The sequence below is a fragment of the Giraffa tippelskirchi genome, chromosome 13 (assembly GCF_054371585.1).
Source record: "Giraffa tippelskirchi isolate mGirTip1 chromosome 13, T2T-mGirTip1v1.2.pri, whole genome shotgun sequence".
In the NCBI taxonomy this organism is placed as follows: domain Eukaryota; kingdom Metazoa; phylum Chordata; class Mammalia; order Artiodactyla; family Giraffidae; genus Giraffa; species Giraffa tippelskirchi.
Genome location: NC_137287.1, coordinates 9710976 through 9735905, shown reverse-complemented (window position 1 = coordinate 9735905; position 24930 = coordinate 9710976). Strand labels below are relative to the sequence as shown.

Genomic DNA, 24930 nt, shown 5'->3' with positions numbered 1-24930 from the left:
CCCCATTGTAACAATGACACAGGGACAGAGGCCACCAGTGTCTAGGCTTATTTCCTCTCGCAGGCAGCTCATCAGCAGGCACAGATTGCAGGGTATAGATTCCTCCCACTTGGAGGCCATTAATTCATATGAGCAAGGCCTTGGTCCACAGGGAGGATATACTTACAAAAGTAGGGATCTGTCTGTGAAATTGTTGCGGTCTTGATCAGAGTTTTTTAAAGAGTGCTCCCCAGAACAGCAGCATAAGTACCACCTTGCTGCTGTTCAGTCACTAAGTCATGTCTGATTCTTTGTGACCCCATGGATTACAGCACACCAGGCTTTCCTGTCCTTCACTATCTCCTGGGGTTTGCTCAAACTCATGTCCAATGAGTCAGTGGTGCCGTCCAACCATCTTATCTTCTGTTGCCCCCTTCTCCTCCTGCCTTCAATCTTTCCCAGCATCACAATCTTTTCCAATGAGTCAGCTCTTCCCATCAGGTGGCCAAAGAATTGGAGCCTCAGCTTCAGCATCAGTCCTTCAAGTGAGTGTTCAGGACTGATCTCATTTAGGATTGACTGGTTGGATCTCTTCGCAGTCCAAGGGACTCTCAAGAATCTTCTCCAACACCAGTTTGAAAGCATCAAGTCTTGGGCACTCAGCCTTCTTTATGGTCCAACTCTCACATCCATACACGACAACTGGAAAAACCATAGCTTTGACTATATAGACTTTGTCGACAAAGTGATCTGCTTTTTAATACACTGTCTATGTTTGTCATGGAGAAGGAAATGGCAACCCACTCCAGCATTCTTGCCTGGAGAATCCCAGGGACAGAGGAGGCTGGTGGGCTGCTGTCTATGGGGTCACACAGAGTCGGACACGACTGAAGCAACTTGCCAGCAGCAGCAGCAGGTTTATCATAGCTTTTCTTCCAAGGAGCAAGCGTTTTTTAATTTCCTGGCTGAAGTCACTGTCTGCAGCGATTTTGGAGCCCAAGAAAATAAAATCTGCCACCGTTTTCATTTTTCCCCCATCTATCTGCCATGAAGTGATGGGACCAGATGCCATGATCTTAGTTTTCGGAATGTCAGTAATACCTGGGAACATGTAAAAAATGCAGATTCTTCAGTCCCACCCAGAACAACTGAATCAGAAACTCTGGGGCTGAGGCCTGGCAATCAGTGTTTTAATGAGCCCTCCAGGCCATTCTGATGTGTGAGAAACACTTGTCTGTATATTGAGGTAGAAGCCTGTCTTTAAGTTCCCTTCCAGCCTCTGAATGAGGAGTTATGACAATTCAAGCTGGAGAGAGAGAAGCAGGGTCCCTGGAACTCTGGTTAGTCCATCAGAGCCTCCAAGAGGTTTTTCTGGAGTTGACCTGCAAACACAAATCATTCTATTCTAGCACTAAGGTCAGAAAAGCAAACTTAGAAGTCACCATGGGCCACCAACACATCCCTTGCTGGAGCCTGGACCTCCCAAACTCCTGACCAGCTGGAACATCAGGAGAGCTGAATGATGTCCAGGGAGAAGAATCACCCACCAGCCTTCAGCCTGAAATTTTATAACTGGAGAAAATTAAATGAAAACACACAGAGGCTGCTCAGAAAGGGGAGAGATGTACAGCATTTCATAGTTTATCCAGACACAGTAAGAGCTAGTTTTTACCAAGTGCCCACTTGCTGTGAGCACCAAGCCTCCCACATTCTCTCCTGGTGTTCCTACAACAGCTTAACAAGCATCATCTTTCATCACCCCCATTGTACACATAAAGTCACCAAGGCAGAGCAAGTTTAAAGGACTTGTCCAAAGTCACACAAATGAATATGCAGAAACTAAAACTGGAACTGAATTGTGTCTGACAGCAAAGTCTACATTTCTCATGGCTCTTTAAAAAAAAAAAAAAAGATGAAGTTAAATATACATATATATTTGAGTGAGTGTGTGTATAGGTGGTATGTGGGACTGGTTATAGATCACAGTTCTTCACAAATAACCTCTGGGGTTGCTTCTTTATCAAGTGAGACACAGCTGTACCTCAAGTGAGACAGAGCATAATCAGATTGGTTCAGACCAGGTAGACCAGATGACTAACACCAGGTCATGGGCAAACGTGGTCTGGATCTATTTGGGTAAGATAGATATGCATCCTTTACATACAAGTATGCACAGCACAAAGATGAGCTCTGGCAAAGGAGGACACCCATCTCCTTTATTAAGTCATTTCAAGTATAATGACATTCAGCATGAAACTAGAGAAGAAAGTGCTGCCCCTCCATGCAATTCTGGGCTATTGACAGTGATGAAATGTTCAACCTGTGAGCAATTATTTAAATATTCAGCACTTTGCATGCATGACTGGATCAGCACTGTGATCAGAATCATAGGAACATGGAATTTTGGAATGGAATGGACCTTAGAGGCCATAGAATGCAATACATTGATTTCTGCAGATGAAGAAATAGAAGTCCAGAGAGGTCTTGTTATTTTCCTAAAGTCTTTGGGAGAGGATCCCAATCCCTTGACTCCTGGTCTTGTATCATTTTAGAGAATAGGACAGGGAAAGCTGAAACCCTGTTGCTGGATCAGGGTTTGATCTGGTGCAATTATCATAATTGAATGCAAACACAGGGTTGCCAAATAGATACCTAAATCACAAGTTAGACAGCCATGACTCTATTATAGAATTTATGAAATATCCCAAGGGTGGAATCATATAACTATGAAGCCACATAATAATTAATTTTTACAAAACACATATTGACAGAACCGATGACAATTAATTTTTTACAAAGTCTTAGTTACCCAGAATACATAACAAAATTAAACAGTTTATATGTATTTTCATTTCACAAAAACTTGTCTCTTCATATCTTAATAAATTGTTCCTTTTCATTCTAGTCTTGCAACTTTTGGTTCCTCTGTATTATATAGAATACCTGTTGAAATTTAACTGATCTCACTATGACAAGGAAGAAGAGAAAAAAGAAAGCTGATCATTGCTCAGTGTTTCTTAGCTCATATACACATAAAATCTTCCTCAGAGGGGTTGTGTGTATGTTCAAACATAGACACATGGACTTGCTTAAGTTAATGAAGACAAGAATGTTGATTTATTTCAGCAGATGTGCATCAACTTCACTTTAAAACATATCACAAAGATTTTAAAAATAAGAATACACTGTGCTGTTCAGAGCATAGTCAAGCAGACAGGCTCACAGGCTAATGGAAATCCAAACTGACATATCCACTTCATACTACTATTGAAGTGAAATTAATCAAAGAAGACCTGTTGGAAGAAGCGGGCTTTAAACCAGGACTCGTAGAAGGTTATGGACTTGGAAGAGAGGTGGAGTGCAAAAGGTCAAAATGGAGAGAAGGTAAGACCAAAGGGAGATTGCTACATTCCTTGGCTCTTGGCCCCTTTCCCCATTTTCAAAGTCAGTACTGGAGGAGCTTCAGAACCCTCTCTGACTCTGATCTTCTGCCTCCCTCTTCCATCTTTTAAGGAACCTCAGAATTACACTGCACTCACCTATATAATCCAAAATTATCTCCCCCATTTTAAGAGCCCTAATGTAACCACATCTGGAGCTGTTTTGTCATGGAAGGTAACTTCTCCAGGTTTGGGACATTAGGACGTGGACATCTTTGGGGCCTATGCTTCTACCTCCCACATTTTTTTATTTTTTTGGCTGTGACAGGTCTTAGTTGGCACATGGGATCTTCTTTGCATCATGTGGGATCTTTGTTGTGTCACATGGACTCTCTAGTTGCAGCACACCGGCTTGGAGCACGTGGGCTTAGTTGCTCTGCAGCATATGGGATCTTAGTTCCCCGACCAGGGATCAAACCAGCATCTCCTGCATTGTAAGGTGGATTCTTAAAAACTGAATCACCAGGGAAGTCCCCCACCCACAGTTCTTAATCTACCATGCCTCTATTTCCTCAAGAAATATTTCAAGAACCTTGAAACTCAGTTGTCCTATGGGTTTAGTAATATGGTATCTACTTCATAGGTTTGCTGTGAAAATTAAATGACTTAATACATCTAAAGTGGTTAGAACAGTGCCTGGCTCATGACTGTGTGTCTATTTCTACCTGTCCATCTGAACAAAAATAGGTAGGACTCTTTCCTCTACCTTTGGATTCCTTAAGACAGTGGTTTTCAAATTTTCTTGGCCATTACTCCCAGTAAAAATACACTTTATCTCCTGACCCAGGACACCCAAATATTTATACATTTATTTATCTGAAAAAAAAAATGTTTCACAAACAAAATTTAATTCCATTCAGTGTAATGGACTCTGATATATTCCTTTTCATTCCATTTCATTTTCATGCAATGAAATAAGCTGGAGGAGGCCTTGTTAAGACAAACCCTGGCATCCAAATTCAACATCTTTTCTCTTTCCACCTGGTGCAGCTGACAACTGGCGGAAGCTGTGTGAGGCTGCAGGAACCCTGGTGCTTCTCCCAGTGGTCCCGCTGGGCTAAGGATACATTTGATGAACTGAAAGGAGGAGAGCCTGGAAAACAAGATCCACAATGAATGCTTCAGATTCCGCCTTTGTGTGTTTGCATCCCAAACCGTGCGATCGTTGACTGGCTTTTAGAAAACTGACAAGCTTTAATTTGTCAACCTTCTCATATTAACGCTGAAGAGCACCTAATTGCCCTGTCCTCTTTATTCACACCGCATGACTGGTGAGGCGCCGCTGGCTCATTGAGTCGACAAGGTTTCAGTGACAGCTTCTCTTGTCCATGCAGAGGCAAATCTGGAGAAGCTGTCATTCGATGTGACAAACCGACGAGACAGTGCTGTCAATCTCCCAGATGGGCGAGGGACCGCAGTGACTGACAAAAATCTAAGGGTCACTGTGAATCGGATCGTGACTGTGTTCGGTGGCTGACAGCTGATGATGCATTCCTCCGATGCTTCAAAGCCTACACATTTTTCACCTCCACTGGCCTGAGCACCACGTAAACGTGACTGACACTGGTATGAATCTCACCTGGGCTGTGACAAGCCCTACTGAGGCTTTTGAAGAGTATTCCTGCTGCCACCAACAAAGTGGCCAGCCTGGTTGCCACCCCCATCCTTGTCTCTGGCTCCCAGGGCACTTGATGAGATTGTGAGTTTCCCTGACTCACAGATGCCTGGGATGTTAGGTCTGAGAGGACTTAGACACCCAACCCAGCTCCACAGAGGGGAGGTAACACCCAAGGACACTCAAGAGTAGTACACAGATATAATTAACCATAATCAAAGACGTGGGTCTCACTTGCAGTTACATTATGTCAACAGACATACAACACATAGCTAGTCAGTCGTTTCCAGTCCTACTTGCCCACTAGAATACTCTAAGAGCCACACCTGGATCCAACCCCCAGACACTCTGATTCTATTGCTGTGGTACGGGGTCTGGCTTTCAATACTGTAATAGCTCCCAGAGAATTTGGTTACATAGCCAGAGTTAAGAAGCCTCTAGAACCTGACTACTTGGGTTCAAATCCAGATGCTATCACTTACCAGCTGTGTAACCTTGGGCAAGTTACTTAATTTTTCTGGACCTTAGTTTCCTCATCTGTAAAAATGGGAATGATGATAATAATACCGCCTAGGGTTGTTTCAAGGTCAAGTGAATTGTTAGATATAAGGTCCTGGTACATTACCTGATGGAGAGGACCTGATCAATAGATGTTAGGTCCTTTTCCGATGGCTCAGTGGTAAAGAATCCACCTGCAATTCAGGAGTCACAGGAGACACGGGTTCAACCCCAGAATCAGGAAGATGCCCTGGAGGAGGAAATGGCAACCCACTCCAGTATTCTTGCCTGAAAAATCCCACGGACAGAGGAGCCCAGCCAACTACAGTCCAAAGGGTCCCAAAGAGTTGGACACGACTTAGCATGTGGTAACCATACATACATACATCCCTTTTATTTAAGGATTTCCTATGTTTAAAGAAGCTCAAAGAGGACTTGACCAAACCATGCAACACTGAGCTTCTCTTTATGGTATTTTTCTAGTACAGGATGTGTGACAGAGAAGTAAAGAGTAACTCAAATGCTTTTGGCCTACACAATGGGAAGCATGCTTTGTTTTGCTTCATTCAATCCTTGCAACACTCCCATCATACCTATGAAAGTACTAAAGGTCAAAGAGGTTCAATAACTTGTACAAGATCAGAGGATCTTGAGGAGCAGCCAACCCAAGAGTCTGATTCTAATATTTCTAGCTTCAGAGTCTATGTTTTCTTCCCACTCCATGATACTGAGTTTCCAGGGGAATCTGAGTCTGACCTTTAAGAAGATGGTAAATATGCATGCTGCTGCTGCTAAGTTGCATGAGAGGCGGTGAAAGGAGGGACACTCCAGTTGGATGGGAATCATGCAGATGAGACTAACTCTAGGTCCTTTGCACCATAACTGTCTGTGATTTTGTGAAGGAGGTGGTGCTATACCAGATGACAAGTGGGCTGGCGTAGCTAGAGTAAAGGACCCTCAAGGAAAGAGATGTATGAAGCCCGCTGGAGAGAAAACCAGTGAAAGGACTTGATGCCACAGACCTGGGAGTCCGGATGATACACTCGAGGGAAATGAATATATATCTCTGTTGAAAATCCTCATTAAATTCTGTTAAAATGTGTTGTGCTAAATCACACAAACTGCAAAAACCACAAGGTGATACATTATAAAAGGTGGATGATCCATTTTTCTTCAACAAATAAACTGCAAGAAAAACAAAAAGAAGGTGGGAGAAACTATAGGCCACAATACCAAACGGAATGGGTGGGCTTTGATTACACCCTGATTCAAACAAAATAAAACACACACACGCCAAACACAAATACACATAGACTTAATCATGGAAATGTGGATGTTTATTGGATATTTGAGGATCTAATGAATCCTTCCTTCAAGTATATTACAGATTAGTAAGCAGATATAAAGAGTTAAGTCATATACCTGAATTATTATGTGACACAAGTAAAGGGTAATAAGTTTCAGAGAAAAACCATAAAATGCTGTGACAGTTCTAAGTACGGAATTTAGTGTTAGAGCAAGAAATGGGGAGCTCCTTTTGACTGAGTTATCTTCTGAGCACAATCTAAGCCAGGTCCTAACCTAAGATCTTTCATAACCAGTGATGGCTTTCAAACTATGCTTGGCCAAATCCAGGGGGATTCTTGGGAGCCCTGCCCAGAGCCACATTGCCAACAGATTAGCCAAGGTCAATGGAGGGACTTCTTTAACTAGAATATCTCAGTTCTTTGTCTCTTCTGGGGAGATTTCAATCTGGAAAAAGTATTTAACTGGAAAGAACCTTGAAAGTCCCTAGTCTTTGGTCTTCCTGATTATCTCCTCTCAGCAAGCTGTCCTTAGCTCTTTCAGATGATCAAGTTCACCATTAAGGGCTTTGCTGAAAATAGAAGAAAGCCTGATTTTCCATGAGCTGACCACAGACATCAGCCAAGTACAGTGCAGTAGAAATCCCTTTCTTAACTCACACAAAACACACTGAGCTAGAGTTATACTATCTACTTCGCCTTATTGGAAAGGACACTGCAGTGTATAAATTTTATTGCAATAAATCTCATCACTAACAAATGGCAGTCATATATCTGCACGCAAATCTGATGATTAAAAACTGTTTCTCCTATACAGTGGGCCAATGAGGAAGACATAATTCACAGCCAAAAGCTGCAACCAGATGTATAGATACTGGAAGGAAGGTTCTGGAACTTTTTCTCCAAATGGAAGGGATCTGCTAGAGAAACTGGAATTTTAGAAACACAAATAGGTCCTTGCAGGATAGAACTGTTGCTAGCAAGCAACACTATGGCATGGCAGGTAGGAGGTGGCAGAAGTCCCCACCTACAGCCACCAACACTATTGTGAACCCCTCCTTCAGAAACCCAGAGCCCAAGTCACCAGGCAGAAACCAAGGCAGGGAGTCCCTGTCTAGTGTAAGATCTGCTACCTTAGCTAGCCTCCACTTCCCCGTGCCGACCCCCGCTGCCTTCCCCATCTCTTATTCCACGTCCTTTACAACATCACCCCCAAAAGGCATTCTTCACAAGACCCATTACCAAGATTCTCTTCCTTGAAAATATCTGGGTAAAAGCTACATGTAATATGTCTCCTTTCGGAAACTTATGTCACCTTTTTCTCTGGATAATGGCCACCCTGCTTTGTCTCTCCAGTCCCCTTGGCTCTTTTGAAAAGTGCCCTTCCTTTTCCATTTTCCCCTTCACTGAGCTACTTAGGAAGCAGCCATTTTGTTCAGTGTGATCAGCTGCACTCTAGGCTTCAGCTGACTGGTCCAAAAGTAAGCACCTGACCTAAGCTTAGCCAATCATAGTGTCTTTCCCAGATCCTACCTACTAGCTACATTTGATTGGCCCCAAAAGGAATAATTGATCAAGTTAGGCCAGTTTTACTCCTTCGGAATTCTGGAAGGAAACTGAGATATCAGTGTTTTTCTAGTACTTGAAGCTGTAAGATACAAAACTTTAAAACCTCTCATGACTACGTTTTCCATCATGATGACTAGAGAGGGGAAGAAGGCTAGGCTGTGAGAGGAAGAGGGAAAAGAATGAAACAGATACCCAGGAAGGAGAAGAGATGGGAGACAAGGTCTGGAAGCTTTTGAGTCCGAGGTAAATATTTTTGGAAGCCCCACTGTATGACAGTCCTGAGTGCTGTGAGATACGCTGAGTCCAAGTGATGACTTTTGCTTTCACAAGTGTGGTTTCTCCACTTGGACCAAAGGGGTTCAGAACAATTTACTGAAGTCAAGAAGTCCATTTAGCATTGGCTTTTGAACTGTGGTGTTGGAGAAGACTCTTGAGAGTCCCTTGGGCTGCAAGGAGACCCAACCAGTCCATCCTAAAGGAAATCAGTCCTGAATATTCATTGGAACAACTGATGTTGAAGCTGAAACTCCAATACTTTGGCCACCTGAAGAGCAGACTCATTTGAAAAGACCCTGATGCTGGGAAAAATTGAAGGCAGGAGGAGAAGGGGATGATAGAGCATGAGATGGTTGGACGGCATCACCAACTCAATGGACATGAGTTTGAGTAAACTCTGGGAGTTGGTGATGGACAGGGAAGCCTGGAGTGCTGCAGTCCATGGGGTTGCAAAGAGTCGGACATGACTGAGTGACTGAACTGAACTGAACTGAACTCAATATTTCCAAACATATTTGACCACTGAGCCCTTTTTTAAGTTAATTGAATTTTCTCCTCTATCATCTTCCCTTAAAATTTCTAGCCATTTTCATGAAACACCCTTTGAGAAGTGCTGTCTTGCAGAGAAAACTCCCCAAAACACAACACTGGCAAAAGTGAGATGTGTCTGTGAAAGTTTATTTCAGGAATGTGAATTGGGAACAACAGACTCTGTAAACTGTAGTTTTTTTCAGAGGTTACTTATAGCAGGAGAAGAACTATTGACTATTTCAATTATCTGGAAATACAATCACTTTCTCTCAAAGGACCAGACAGTGGGAACAAGAAAAAATTCTGTGAGTTGTGAAGAGCTGCACTAGATAAATGCTTGCCATTAACCAGAAATGTGTCTGTGGTCTGAGCACACTAATTTGCCTCTGGACTGAGATCCAAAAAGGAAATTCTGGCAGAAAGAAGGCAGAGAGACTGTGAACGGGATGAGATAGAATATATACACCCTATCAGTTTACAAACAATGACCTGAAAAAAAATTCTTTGCTCAAGGATATATATACACACATATATATGCATATATTTGTGTATACATGTATATACACACACACATACCTATGTACATGTATATTTATATACATGTATGTGCATGTGTGTGTGTGTGTCTGTGGGTCTGTGTGTGTGTGTGTCAGTTGCTCAGTCATCTCTGACTCTTTGCAATCCCATGGACCTTATACAGCCAGGCTCCTCTGTCCATGGAATTCTCTAGGCAAGAATACTGGAGTGGGTAGCCATTCCCTGCTCTAGCGGATTGCCTGACCCAGGGATCAAACTTGGGTCTCCCACATTGCAGGCAGGTTTTTGACCATTCGAGCCACCAGGGAATAGATATAGATAGATACATAGATAAAGATATAAATATCTATTTCATATATGAAATAGAAGGATACACATACAGAGGGGGGAAAATTGGATTTATAAAAAGATTGTATAATACACACATGAAAACTTTGTCCTAGATGTACAGAGGAAAAGTTTACCTGAGAAATCAATTGATTATAGGAAATAGAAGAAATGTTTAGAATGTACCTAATTTATGTAAATTTTTTAAAAATTAAGAAACTTCATAAAGCAAGTTTTGAATGATGAAATGAAAAATCAGAAATGTAGACTCAAATAAAAAAAAAAGAGGCTGGCAGAGAGGAAGAGTGCCAGGAAGCTAAAAACAGTAATAAAATTAAAATACACATCGGAGGCACTAAAAAGCAAACATCAACAATGGGGAAAAAAATAGATTGATAGTGGAGATGATTGACTAGGTAAATACAGTAAGATTGAGGGGGCTGAGAAGAAGCACCGAGAGTTGAATATAAAAAGGAAGAAGATAATGCACATGTAGGCTAGAAATTGAATATCTCATCTCTGGATTAGCTGTATTCCTAAAGAAAAAAGCAGAATAAGTGGAAGAAAACCAAAAATCAATGATTTAGTAGGAGGCAATTTTCCTGCGCTTGAAAAAAAAAAAAACATCTGAGCACGTAAATCAAAAGGATTCACTGTTTTAAGGAAAGATATGAAAAGAGACAAAGCAAGCATATTTTAGTGACATTTTTCAGTATCAAGGTTGAAGGGAAAATGCCACTAAACTAAGCAAAAAATAAATATAATGTCAGGTCACCTACAAAGAACCAAAATAAGGCTGATTCCAGATCCTACCAACACAAATATAAAAAAGGTAAAACAATGTCTATAGAGTGTTAAGGGGGAATTCCGTGACCCAAGAGCCCTTTGCCTAGCCCAGATGCTGTTTATGTCTCATGACAAGGGAAAGACACTCTTGAGAGAGGTAATGCCACTGAAAATTCTGTTGTTAATTCATTTCTCCTGAAAACCTTGACCAAAGTTATAATCCCTAAACCTACCAAAGGAATCAAAAATAAGGACTCATCTGAAGTTATAAAATGAAGCATTGCCACCATTCACCAGAGATTATTTAAATAATTGACGCAAATATGGTACAAGTCTACAGGGAGGCTTGAAAGACAAGTTATATATGGGGGAAAAAAAGTTAATATGAATAACAGCTGCATTCTACAATGTACCCCAGGTGATATTGACATATCTAAGGAGTTGAGCAGGAAGAGCTATAACACGTTGTTGACTCATTTCAAAAAGAGGAGTCCAAGATTCTTATATTATTCTTGCATTTAATAATTATAGGAAATGTACAAGCAAAGTTGTTTTTGAAAAGTATAAAATCAACCACTTATTAAAACTAAATATTGGCCACATTCCATCAACTATCACAAGAGAAAATAAAAGCAAAGAAAAAAAGGATCCATAAGGCAAAATAATGGAATGTGAATGAATGAATGTATGAATAATATGATAAATAAAACCAAACATAGTAGGTTATGATAATAAGCAAAATGGGTTCAATAAGCCAATGAAAAAGTTCAAATCCAATTTAATTAGCATTATGCTGATAGTCCCCAAGAATATGTGTCTCAACAAACTTCCAATACACATTCTTCCCATGTTATATTACAGACCAGAATATATATGTCTAAATTACAACAATTTTTATAATTATCTATTTACTTTGGTACTTAGATATCAAAAATATAGATGTGTATATAAAATATATATGATGGGTCACTTTTTAAAATTTTTATTGGGATATAGTTGATTTACAATTCTATGTTTGTTTCAGGTGTACAGCAAAGTTAATCTATACACATATATATATATCCTCTCTTTTTAAAGTTCTTTCCCCATGTAGGCCATTTGCATGTGTGTGCTAATTCACTTCAGTCATGTCTGACTCTTTGCAGCCCTATGGACCGTGGCCCATCAGGCTCCTCTGTCCATGGGATTCTCTAGGCAAGAATACTGGAGTGGGTTGCCAGGCCTTCCTCCAGGGGATCATCCGGACCCAGGGATTGAACCCACTCCTCTTAGGTCTCTTGTATTGGCACGCAGGTTGTGGCACCACTAGCGCCACCTGAGAAGCCCATATAGGCAATTACAGAGTATTAAGTAGAGTTCCCTGTGCTATATAGTCAGTCCTTATTAGTTATCTATTTTATATATAGTAGTATGTATATGTCAATACCAATTTCCCAATTTATCTCTCTGCCGCTTAACCCCCAGCAACCACAAGTTTATTTTCTACTTCTGTAACTCTATTTCTGTTTTGTAGATAAGTTATGATGGGTTACTTTTAAAGACAAAGATCATTCAAATGTCCAGGTAAGCACAACCACATTAAAAATATATATGCATCACCAGTGTTTATTAATAAACAAAATGTTTAGCTATCAAAAAGAAAACAGGGACATCTCCTAATGTATGCAAATGTCAGATCATTATGTAGTACACCCGAAACTGATACAATATTGTATGTCAACTATATCTCAAAAATAATTAAATAAATGAATAAGTAGAAAGCACAGACAACTTGTATGCAATGTACATAAACAAAATTTATCTTAAATACCCTGCAGCTGTCTAGCCAACTTGGCTTTATGGGTGCTGAGTATTTCGCTAATCCCCAACCTTCGAGGTCTTTCTCCAAGTGCTCACCAGCTTGACAGAAAAGTGATTTTATATTCCAGGTCACTCTAACTGACCAGGATCCACAGGGCTCTTCTTCCTAAAGTCTGGAAATTGGAAGAACTATTTTAATGTCTCATTGGAAAAGACGCTGACGCTGGAAAAGATTGAGGGCAGAAGGAGAAGGGGGTGACAGAGGATGAGATGGTTGGATGGCATCATCGACTCAGTGGACATGAGTTTGAGTGAACTCCAGAAGGTAGTGGAGGACAGGGAAGCCTGGCACGCTGCCGTCCATGGGATCACAAAGAGTCATTCATGACTAGGGGTAAAATGGTCAAGCAACAGTGCAGGTAGAGAGACACGGCAGCATCCTTCCTTCTCCAGATTTTGGCTAACCAGTACCACCTGAGTTTTCCTTCGTTCGTCTGTCATTGGCCAGTCTCCCAGTGTGCACACCTGGAATATAGCTCTTAAATTACATGCTAACCGACCGGCCTGAATCTATTCCAATCAGAGATTCCCCGAAAAGAAAAATTATGCTACATCTAGATTGAACTTTCTAAGAAAAATAAAGACTCATAAATATTTCAGTATGGAGGTTTGAAAAAAAATGAAAGAATTAAGAGGACAATTGGTCGCTGTCCTTGGAACGCTGTGCTGTCAGTAGGACTCCTGGCATCCACAAGTGAGAAAACGCAGACAAAACGCCAGGTGGTATGCAAACACACTTGTCAAATTCAGAGACAGAAAAAGCTATTCCTGCAGTTTATCTGCCCCAAGTGGATTGATACTAGCAGAGACGTGGAGATTTTGTTGAGCTTACAATTTTCATTGTTAAATTTGGGGGGAAAAAAGGAGAAACGTGGGGAAAATAAAATGAAGAGAAGAAACTGGCACGTCAGAGCTGGAAAAGAGCTGAGAGATTTAGTTCAACTCCTCCTTTGACGGATGAGGATGCTAAACCCAAAATAAGTAGCTTGCTTAACCCAAGTCCTTAAAAAAAATAGAAAAGGACTTTACATGGATAGGAATAATAACAGACACTGAGAAAAGGGAAATGGGGAAATCAACCATAGTTAAATCTCAGGGGTTGTCTCTCTCCAATTCTTCCCAACTTCACTGTGGACCACAGTGGTCAGGGTGAAACAGACAAAGGGTGACACTTTATGCCAACACACATCTCTCCCTATACCTGCCAGTGCCCTCTTTTGACTTTGGTTCCAGTTACTGTTGCTACATACAAGCACACCATAAAATGTGGAGACATAACAACAATCCCTTATTTTCTTTTGTTCCTGCAATTTGGGGACAATTCATCTCTAATCCATGATGTCTGGGGCACAACCTCGACCACTAGGGCTCTGAAGGCACGTTCATGATGACTAGTCTGGCTGATGCTGACTGTCAGCTGGGACCTCAGCTAGAGCTGTTGGCTGGAGCCAACACATGGTTTCTCCTTGTGGCCTTGGCTTCCTGACTGCATGGTGGTAGGCTCCAAGAATAAACAGGACCCCATGGAAATTGCATGGCTTTTTATGACCTAGCAGAAAAATCACATAATGCTACTTCTTCCATAGTCACAGATGAGCCAGATTTCAGTGGAGGGGACCTAGACCTCGCCTCTCAGTGAGAGGACTTATGTTACATTGTCACAGTGTTCAAAGAACACATGCTATGGGAGATTTTGTTGATGCCATCTTGGAAGCTATGTTCTGCACAACTTGAGACAAGTATATTCAAGTGAGGGTAGAGTGGGGAGAGAAATTGCACTTTTGTAGACTACTTTGAGGTTACAGGGGCCAAGGTAGGGTGGGGGGAGGGTTGAAAGAGCATAAGCTAATGTTATAATTCACATTTGGAAAATGTAAAAATGTTTTCACAGCACAAACTTCAGAAAATAAAGTTTAAGACTTCCCTGGTGTTTCAGCAGCTAGGACTCCTGGGGCCCCCAGGTTCAATCCCTGATCATGGAACTAGAAACCCCATGCCACAACTAAAATAACTAAAACCCAGCACAGACAAATAAATACATTTTTTTTAAAGGAAAATAAAGCTTAACAAAATCTCCTTGACTGATAGGAATCTATAGACAATACTAAGTCTCCTAAGGAACCATATCGAAATGGAAGATGTGAGACTTCACATTTAAAAGAGAAAGACCACAAGTTTTAAAAGTTTGAAATCTACTGGCTGAAGCCTTTGTCTAGCAATAAAAGTTGAATCTCCCAAGAAGGCTAGTGATGCCTAACCAGTTATATTTGTTGTTGTTGTTTAGTTGCTCAGTTGTGTCTGATTCTTTGTGACTCCATGGACTGTAGCCTGCCAGCCTCCTCTGTCCATGGGTTTCCCAAGCAAGAATATTGGAGTGGATTGCTATTTCCTTCTCTCTTCAGTGAAAATGAATTTGTTGCCTCCTTTTATAAAATTCCCTGGTGGCTCAGCTGGTGAAGAATCCACCTGCAATGTGGGAGACTTGGGTTTGATCCCTGGGTTGGGAAGATTCCCCTGGAGAAGGGAACAGCTACCCACTCCAGTATTCTGGCCTGGAGAATTTCATGGATTATATAGTCCACGGGGTCACAAAGAGTCGGACACAACTGAGCGACTTTCACTTTCACTTTATAAAATGAGATTTAAGTGAGGGCAAAAAAAAAAAAAAACAACAAGCTAGGACCCTGAGATTGTGGGTGGAAGAGATATTTCTGAAAAAAGAAATTTGAAAAATAGCAAAAACTGGAACTCGCTCATCATTTTTCTGAGGGATGGCTTTGCCTATCAGGCCAGGATCCTAGTTAGGCCTGTGTTGCTTCTTCTTGTGCTGTTACCTAGTTCTTCCAGAAAGAGCTGAAGTCATTCAGAACATTCTCAAGCTGTCCACTTAGTCAGAGACCAGCAAAGCTAGAGGGGCTTTTATGGATGACACACTTGCCACTGTGTCCCCTTCAGGGCCACAGCAGACATTACTAATGGATCGATGCCCTAATATCTAATGATCGCGTATCTACTTCAGTGCTTGACTGTTATCACTGGTAACAAATTACGTGAATTGTTTTCCTTGAAGTGACAGACTGTTCATTTTTGAGAAAACGTGTGCTCTGGCTTCTCTGTCCATTGTTCTTTCAAGGAAAAGCGGTATTTTGTGAAAACAGTTTTGTCCTGTGAAAATAAGATGTTCTGAGAGTATCTCGGGCGCCCTCACAGTTCCATGAACCACACGTTGAGGACCTCTGATCTGGTATGCCATTTTCATTTTGCAGATGGAGAAACTGGGGCCTGGAGAGAGAATAACTGACTCCAGGCTTCAGCATTTTGATCACCACTTGTCACAGGTTGGGTTTCCCAGGAAGCAGACTCCAAAATGGAGCTCCTTGTCCAGGAAAGTCTAACACAGGGGTCATTACCTGTGGATTCCAGCTCCCCTGCCTGCCAGTCGCTTTCCCCCTCTGTGCTGCCATTGCACCGCGCACAATGCCGTTGCTAATGAGACTGAAAAATAAAAAGCTCTGTATGCTCCAGGTTGGCCTCCAATTCAAAGCTTTATGCTGAAAATATTCAAAGCTTTAGCCTCAAAATCGACAGGCTCTGACTTGTGAACGGGTCTGGAGACGCGGAAGCTTAAGGATTTCATTTGACCTCACTTCAAAGCCATTGCCTGCTTTCCAAGGTGTCCCCGAGTTCCCTGGGACCTGGATAAATATTCTATTTGCTTGCACAAAAGCCTCAGAGAATGACTCATTACTCGACACAATAGGTGACTTAATCAGCAGGTCATGGTTAAGTGACTGCACCTCTTGGGGACACAGGGCAGCTTCTCCCAGGAGGACTGAAGGCTCAGCCCCACCCCACCCTCTGCTCCCGTGAGCATGGCTGTCTGCAGTCCTGGCTCCCCATCCCACACCCTCCATTCATCCCACACAGCCACCAGGTCACCCTCTTAAAATACTCCCAGGCGGTCGGATCCACCTCTGAAACTTTCTGCGTCTCAGTGTAGTCCCTTACATTGAGCTCAAACTCCAGCTCCTCTCTCAAGACCCTCCATCAACTTCTACTTTCTAACCCGTATATTCTATATATTCTGCTCCAAAGAAACTGCTCCCCTCCACACACGCTCCCTCTGCTCCCCCCACATACTACACTCAGGCCCCTGACATGATGCCCCCTGCTCCCCTCACCCCAGACCCCACCCTTGCAGAGCAGGTCCAGATCACCGCCTCCAAAATGCTCCCCCTGTCCTCTGGACCCTTTCTGTTCAAATTCTGCGTACCATACACTATGAGACTTCGTGACACACCATCTTGGATGCTCACCTTTGTTTCTTGTGTTACGGACAACTCAGAGCAACTCCCAAGGGTGTTATCGTGTTCCAGGGTTTGAGCTGAACAGGAGAAGCAAAGATGAACCAAGCCACGCCTCTGTCCTGAAGGGGCTGGTGTTGGAGCCACATGCACCCCACAGTCACGCTCCCAAACAAGATGCCCCTCTCTTTGGAAGAGACCCCCTAATGCCTGGCCTGAGAGGTAGTGTGGATAGTTAATGACTCAGCTTGGGAGCCCAGCCCATCTAGGGTACCCCTGTGCCCGTATGCCTGCCAGCCTCAAACCACTCACTGTCAAGCAGGCCTTGCACAGGTCTGGACACCAAAAGGCAGGCACCTCCTCCACCTGTGGGTAAACTCACAGCTGAACACAGAGATAAATAATAAATACACTATGGGCCAGTCCAGTATTAGGACTCTTAATTTTCTTAATTCTCTGAACTAGGTACATCTATTATTCTCATCTTATAGATAAGGAAGGGCTTCCCAGGTGGCTCAGTGGGTAAAGAACCCATCTACAATGCAGGTAGATACAGATGTTGTGGGTTCAATCCCTGGGTGGGGAAGACCCCCTGGAAGAGGTCATGGCAACCCACTTCAGTATTCTCACCAGGAAAATCCCATGGGCAGAGGAACCTGCTGGGCTACAGTCCATAGGGTTGCAAAGAGTCAGACATGACTGAGCAAATGAGCCTGAGCATGAATGTTTCTAAGCATAATATACGTGAACACTGAGCCAAATGTGTTATGCGGATTATTTCATTAATTTCCCCAAGACTGTATGAGATAGGGTTACTAAACCCACTCTGCAGAAGAGAAATTGAGTCTTAGAGAGGTTAAGTGTCTCAAGGTCTTAGCAATCTAAGAATCAGATGCTGGCATAGCTACGTCCTTTAGCCAAATTACCAGTGACCCAAGGTCATGACAGTGGCTGGGTCTGAATTGGCTTCCGGCTTTGTCCACATGCACCCTCTGTGTTCATAAAGAAAATGACCAACTTGCCCTGATGACAGTCCATATCTCCGGTGGGTGGGCCACCTGGCTACATAGCCCCGGACAGAGCCAAAGGATGGTTGTCCACAACAAGAACCCAACTGTATAGCAAAGAGAACTCCATTCAGTGTTATGTGACAGCCTGGATGGGAGGGGAGCCTAGGGGAGACTGGATACATGTATATATGTATGGCTGAGTCCCTTCGCTGTCCACCTGAAACTATCACAACATTGTTAATCAGCTGTGTGTGTGTGTGTGCTCGGTCATGTCTGACTCTTTGCAACCCCCTGGACTGTAGCCTGCCAGGATCCTCTGTCCATGGAATTTTCCAGGCAAGAATACTGGAGTAGGTTGCCATTTCCTCCTTCAGGGGATCTTCCTTACCCAGAGATTAAACCCTCTACTCCTGCATTGGCAGGAGGATTCTTTACCACTGCACCACCTGGGAAGTGCCTAATTGCCTATACTCCAATGCAAAATTAAAAGTTGAAAGAAAAAAAAAAGGATGATTGTCCACAGAGCCCTGTGGTATAGGCTGAATGACTGTCTGTCCCCCTAAAATGCCAGTGTGGAAGGTATTGTGGAAAACCAATGGCAAGTGTGAAGGTATTAGGAGGTGGGGTCTCTGGGATGTGGTTAACTCAGGAGGGTGGAGCCCTCATGAATGGGATTAGTGCCCTTATAAAAGGGGCTCCAGAGAGCTCCCCTACCCCATCCACCACGTGAGGACACATGGAAAAGGCTGAAGCCTGGAAGAGGTCCCTCACCTGACTGCACTCCAACTTGACCTCAGACTTTCAGCCTCCAGAACTGTAAGCAGTAGATATCTGTTTTTTATGACAATTTGTTATTTTTGCTCAGTCGCTAAGTCATGTCCAACTCTTTGTGACCCCATAGACTGCAGCATGCCAGGCCTCTCTGTCCCTCACCATCTCCTGAAGTTCACCTAAGTTCATCTAGTCTGTGACATTTTGTTAAAGCAACTCAAGTGTGTCAGTCGCTCAGTCGTGTCCAACTCTTCACGACCCCATGGACTGTAGCCCACCAGGCTCCTCTGTTCATGGAATTCTTTAGGCAAGAACACTGGAGATCCCCTTTCTCCAGGGGATCTTCCTGACCCAGGGATCAAACCCAAGTCTCCTGCATTGCAGGCAGATTCTTTACTGTCTGAGCCACCAGGGAAGCCCAAACAGGCTAAGATATCCTGGCTGGGAATTTGCAGGCTGCCCCTGCAAATTTGCACATCCCTGGCCCAACAAGACATCAGAGCCAGACACTAAGGCAGCAGATTTCAATCATGCAGGCCTAGATTTGACATCTCTCCTCAGACAGAAGTTCTGTTTTGAGAGGCTGGGAGACCTTGGGACAATCCCTTCCTTCTCTGGCCCCTGTTCCTCTGTCACTGAAATGAGGATTAAGAGAGAATGTCCACAGAGCACTTGTCCTTTCTAGAACCACAGCCAACAGCACTGTGATTATTTACAATGGATGTTATCAGTTAAGAGTCAGGCTGCCTGGAAAATTCCTTCAGTTTCCTCTGGGATCCAGGGAACCGACATCAGGGAGGATGTGAACTGATCCAGTCCCTTCCCCCCAAGACTTAGCCCTTCCACACCGCCCTCTCCTTCACCGCCTGCACCCTCAGACTGGATTTCTATCTAGAAAGAATGCTCTCGGCCTCAACCTGTCCCTCCTATTCATCTCTGGGGTGGGCTCTGAGGATCACATCTGGACAGAACCAATGTGTTAAGTGCAGGCAGAGACTAATGCTCTGCTACAGTTTTTCCACGTACTTCATTTATCCTAATGGAAAGCTAATACGATATTTTAAAAGTTAATATTGTAATATGTATCTCAATTAGCTTTGTGCAGCCCCTCTGGAGCAGAGGCTGCAGGCACCATGCCGAGGGATGGGACCTGGCGGACATCCTGGGAGGTGGGCCAGGACCAGAATGAAGCCTGGCTCCAGCACGAAGTGCTGAGGAGAGCTACTCAAGAACTTTCCCACTCAGAAGACCCCTGGGCTTCATTACATTAACTACATGGCCTCAAGGCCCTTCCATCCTTAGAAGAAATGCATTTCTCAGCAAATTATTCTACAGCCAGTATTTCTCGAAATTGCATTTTAATATCAGAAACATTCCAAACAGGGCAGAGAACACAGCGATGCATGCTTAGAGTCCATGGTGGGTTCTGGGTGAGTTTCTGGTTTTGCATTAGGGAGATAGCAAAGGGGGCAGATGGCTTTGGAGGGGAATGGGTATGAAAAATGTTTCTTGCCTCTTCAAATGCACAGACATATTATTGTTTTTTCTCCCCCCTTCATCACTTACTCTAAGCAGAGTCTCATTACTTAAAAAAAAAAAAAAAAAAAGCTGGAGCATCCTAACAATAGCCCATAATTACTTTGCAAATGGTTCTGCAGAGTAATTATGTCATTAGTCCAAGTGCCTTCTACATCAAAGATTTCTCTCTCTCCCCGGTGCCAACCATTTGGCTTAAGGAATGAGAAGAAACTCCTGGGGGCCTGAGTGACGAGGACCCAAGCTGTACTCATGGGATTTAGAGATGCCATTCTTAGCACATCTATTGTCAAACTGACTGCTCCTGCAAATGACACCTCCCTGCAGGAAGGCGAGATACTAAGGCAGAGTTCTCAAGGAAAACAGATTAGCAACCAGCCTACAGAGAAAGCATACTCAGACAGCTGCCTCTGAGGATTTCTGGCCACACTAGATAGAGAAGGGAATCTCTGAGCCAATTTTGGCTCTACTCACCAGTTTGGTATGACAGGCTGTGGCCATGTGAAGGTCACCCCTTCTGCAGTTAATATATCCAAGTAGGAAAACTGTCTGCAGTTCCCATAAACCCTGATGAGAAAGAAGAAAAAAAAGCACAGACTGCATTTAGTTGAGGACCTACTCCATGTCAGCTGCTGTACTAGGCGCTTCACTCCTGGTATCTAGTAATACGTGCCATATTTATTGCTCCTGTTTTACAGATAAGAAACTGAGGCTCAAAAAAATCAATGCCCTTCTCCAGTGTTTCTATCCCAGTATCCTTAAAGAGGTGACTTTTATCCTCAAGGTCATCCCCATAGTCAGAAATGGCTGCAGGAGCTCCAGCCATCACATCCATATTTCAGACAGAAAGAAAGAGAACGTAGAGTCAGGGAGAAGGTGAAGGGGTCCTTCAAGGAGATTTTCTGAATTTCCCACCCAGTGACTTCTGCTTCAATCTCATTCGTCACCCTATTGCAAAAGAGATTGAGGAAAAAAGTTTTCAGCCAAGCAAGAACTATCTTTAAAAATATAGGGTTCTGAGGACTTTCCTGGCTGTCCAGTGGTTAATAAGACTCCTTGCTATCAATGCAGGGGTCCTGGGTTTGATCCCTGATCAGGGAACTAGATCCCATATTCTGCAACTCAAGATCCCTCATGCCACAGCTAAGATGGGGCACAACCAAACAAACAGATAAATATTTCTTCAAGCTTACAAAAAATTAAAATATAGGGTTCTGTTACTAAGGAAGCAGAGAGATTGGACAATGCGTAGGTAAGCCACAATCACAACTCTGCTTGACACACATTATTCCGTTTAAATACTCACAATAACCCTGCAGGGCGGGTGTTAATACACCCATTTTTGTCAATGGGGTTCTGAATGTATGAGTCCCTTGCCAGGCACAGCACAGATGGCAGGTGGGCCTGACCCAGAGCAGGGCTCATCCACAGTGCCCAGTGCCCATCCATGCAGCTCTCTGGCAGAGACCTGAAAACAACCAAGGCAGGGCATCAAGTGGGACAAAGCGGGTCTGTACAGGGATGGGGCCTGAATGCACAGGGATGGGGCCTGAACGCACAGTGATGGGGAGGCAGCTCACTGTGTGCATTGGTGTAGGTTCCTGTGGGGAAGGAGGGAAGGACATGGAGCTGGTGAGATACCTGGAGAAGGGCAAATGCTACATCCTTGTGCAGTCTACAGCCCTGGGAGACCCACAGGACGGGCGGTCACAAGAGTGTTCATTGTGCTACCTCTAGTTCTCAGTAGAATCATTATATCAGGGAATGAATGAAAAACAAATGATTAAATTAAGAAGATTTGCAGCCTGCCACCTTCTTCAGGCTTAGATTGATTTCAGAAAAAAAAAAAGCTATTCTGAAAGAGACATTCCAGACCCACATTCTGGTTGCCCCAGAGCACAGAGCACACCTATTATGATGAAATGTAGAGAGCTACCCACTCTGAATGACCAGTGATGCTTTTTAAAACTTTGGTAGCTATTTAATACTTCAGGATGCAGTACATGAATTTTTACTGATCTGTAATTACAAATGTATCTGATCAATTAAATAAGAAGATAAATGAAAAATATATATATTTTAAAAAAGACTATAGGCAGATGAATTACAGTGCTGCAAAGTGGCCCTGAAATGCAACTCAAACTCGACAGACAGGAATAAAATTTATAAAAGTCCACTCTCAGAAATAAAACTGAATTAAATAAATAAGATGATGAGTCAACGTACAGGCTTCTAAGGCATGTGCATCACTTGGATTGATTGATCCTGGTTGGTTGCCCTCCCAAATTTGGGTAGATAGGTAGGAGGTACCCAATCGTCTGGAGAAAAGACACCCTGAGTCTCCCAAAATCCTTTGACCCTTAGTTCCTCTGCCTGCAGATTGAACCTGGATTCAATCCCTGGGTCGGGAAGATCCCCTAGATAAGGAAATGGCAACCCACTCCAGTATTCTTGCTTGGAGAATTCCACTAACTGAGGAACCTGGCAGTCTACAGTCCATGGGATCTCAAAGAGTCGGACACGACTGAGGCACTAACACTTTCACTTTCTCCTCCAAATTCAGGAGTCTGGAGTTTAACAAGCATCCCAGTAGCCTTTTTCAAATCATAAACCACCCCTGCCATGACTCACACACACACATATACAACCCATCCTCCTATGGACAGTGGGATAAAGACCAGCAATCGCAGCCTCATCATCACCTCCTCACCACATCCCCCTGGCAGCCCTTAGAATCTACAGTGCTATGCTTAGTCGTTCAGTCATGTCCGACTCTTTGCAACCCCATGGACTGTAGCCGGTCAGGCTTCTCTGTCCATGGGGATTCTCCAGGCAAGGATACTGGAGTGGGCTGTCATCCCCTCTGTTTTTACCATCTGAGCCACCAGGGAATCTACAGTACTGAGCTTTGAATGACCAGAGAGCTGCCAGCCTCCTAAGCCCACTTTGTCATACCCTTGTGCCTTTGTCCCTCCTTTCCTCCCTCCAGACCATTCTTCCTACCCACTCCCATACCCCAACTCAAAACTCCCAAGTCCCTCTCCAAACCTGCTAAGCCCCCAAGCTTCCCACTTCAGTCAAAGGCAAGCCCATCTACCCAGATTCTCAAGCCTCAAACCTACCAGTCCTGTTTGGCTCCTCCCCTGCCCTCCAGCCCAGCCTCAGCATATCATCTGGTCCCATCGTGGCGATGCAGCCCAGATCCATGCATCTTGGACTACACCCACCATCGCTCAGCTGGCCTGTACTTGGCATATCCTACCCCATGACCTCTGTTTGATTAGTTCGTTCCCATCTCTGGAAAACAGAATCTCAGAGAAGCCTTCCCCAACCTCTTGTCCCAAAAGAACCCTGTAAAATGAAATTGCTTCTTCTTTCTACACAGGAAATAGCACTTGCTGAGGTTGCAACAAATACCTTTGTTTATTTGTCTATCTTCCAGCTCCTTAGCTATAAGGTAAACCACACAAGGGCAGGGACCCACTGTAGACAAAGCATCTCTGTCACCCCAGCATCCCCTAACGGCCCCGTCATAGACATCCAGTACATATTCACTGAATGTGAAATAATCTCTTTAAAGTCGTTATAAAAATTAACTTAACCCACACAGGATCCCCATTACTGCTCCCCCCTTTTTTTATCGGAGGATAATTGCTTTACAATGTTGTGTTGATTTCTGCCATACAACAATATGAATCAGCCATAAACATACATATATCTCTTTCCTCTTGAGTCTGCCTCCCACCCTCACATTCCACCCCTCTAGATCATCACAGAGCACCCGGCTGAGCTCCCTGTGTTATTCAGCAACTTCCCACTAGCTATCTATTTTACACATGGTAAAGTTTGCATTTCAATGCTGCTCTCTCAATTTGTCCCACCTTCTTCCACCACTGTGCCCGCATGTTTATCCTCTGCATCTGTGTCTCTATTCCTGCCCTGCAAATAGGTTCATCAGTACCATTTTTCTAGATTCCGTACATATGCATTAATACACGATATTTGTTTTTCTCTTTCTAGTTTACTTTATATAACACGTTCCTTTTATTATAGAGAAAGAAACCAAAGTAAGGGGAATTGCAGCCACAGCACCACACGTGAAGGACATAGCTGGGATTTGAACCCAGGACAGCCAGAGGCCAGAGCCTAAGCTTCCTTAATCAAACTGCCTCTTCTCAAGGCCAGGACCATGTCAGCTACATTACCCTGGTGCTTAGGACAATGTCCAGTCTGCTTTACAGATGGTATCAGCTAGCTATGGCTGCATAACAAAAATGCCCCACAGGGTATTAGCTTAAGACAACATTTACCATCCCAGTTTCTGTGGCTTAAGAATCCAGGCTGCTTCCTCTGGCTCAGGATCTCTTCGAAGACAGTGGCCAAGCTGCCAGCTGGGGAGGAATTTGCTTCCAAGCTCATGCCTGTGGTTACTGGCAGAATTCCGTCCCTCAAAGGCTGTTGGGCAGAGGGCCTCAGTCTCTCTCTGGCTCTTAGCCCAGAGGACCCCTGCAGGTCCTTGTCATGTGGGCCCCACCATGGCACACCTCACAACGTGGCAGCTGGCTTCCTCAGGGCAAGTGAGAGGGC

The 24930-nt window shown here is 43.5% G+C and overlaps 1 long non-coding RNA gene across 1 annotated transcript in view; it reads right to left on the bottom strand.

Annotated features, from left to right (window-relative positions):
• The window catches only part of LOC145532589 (uncharacterized), a 571872-nt gene that overhangs the window by 389250 nt on the left and 157692 nt on the right, over positions 1 to 24930 (bottom strand). The window contains exon 5 of the long non-coding RNA XR_014073407.1: positions 20818 to 20910. This is a non-coding gene — a long non-coding RNA (uncharacterized LOC145532589). The remainder of the gene's footprint in view (positions 1 to 20817; positions 20911 to 24930) is intronic.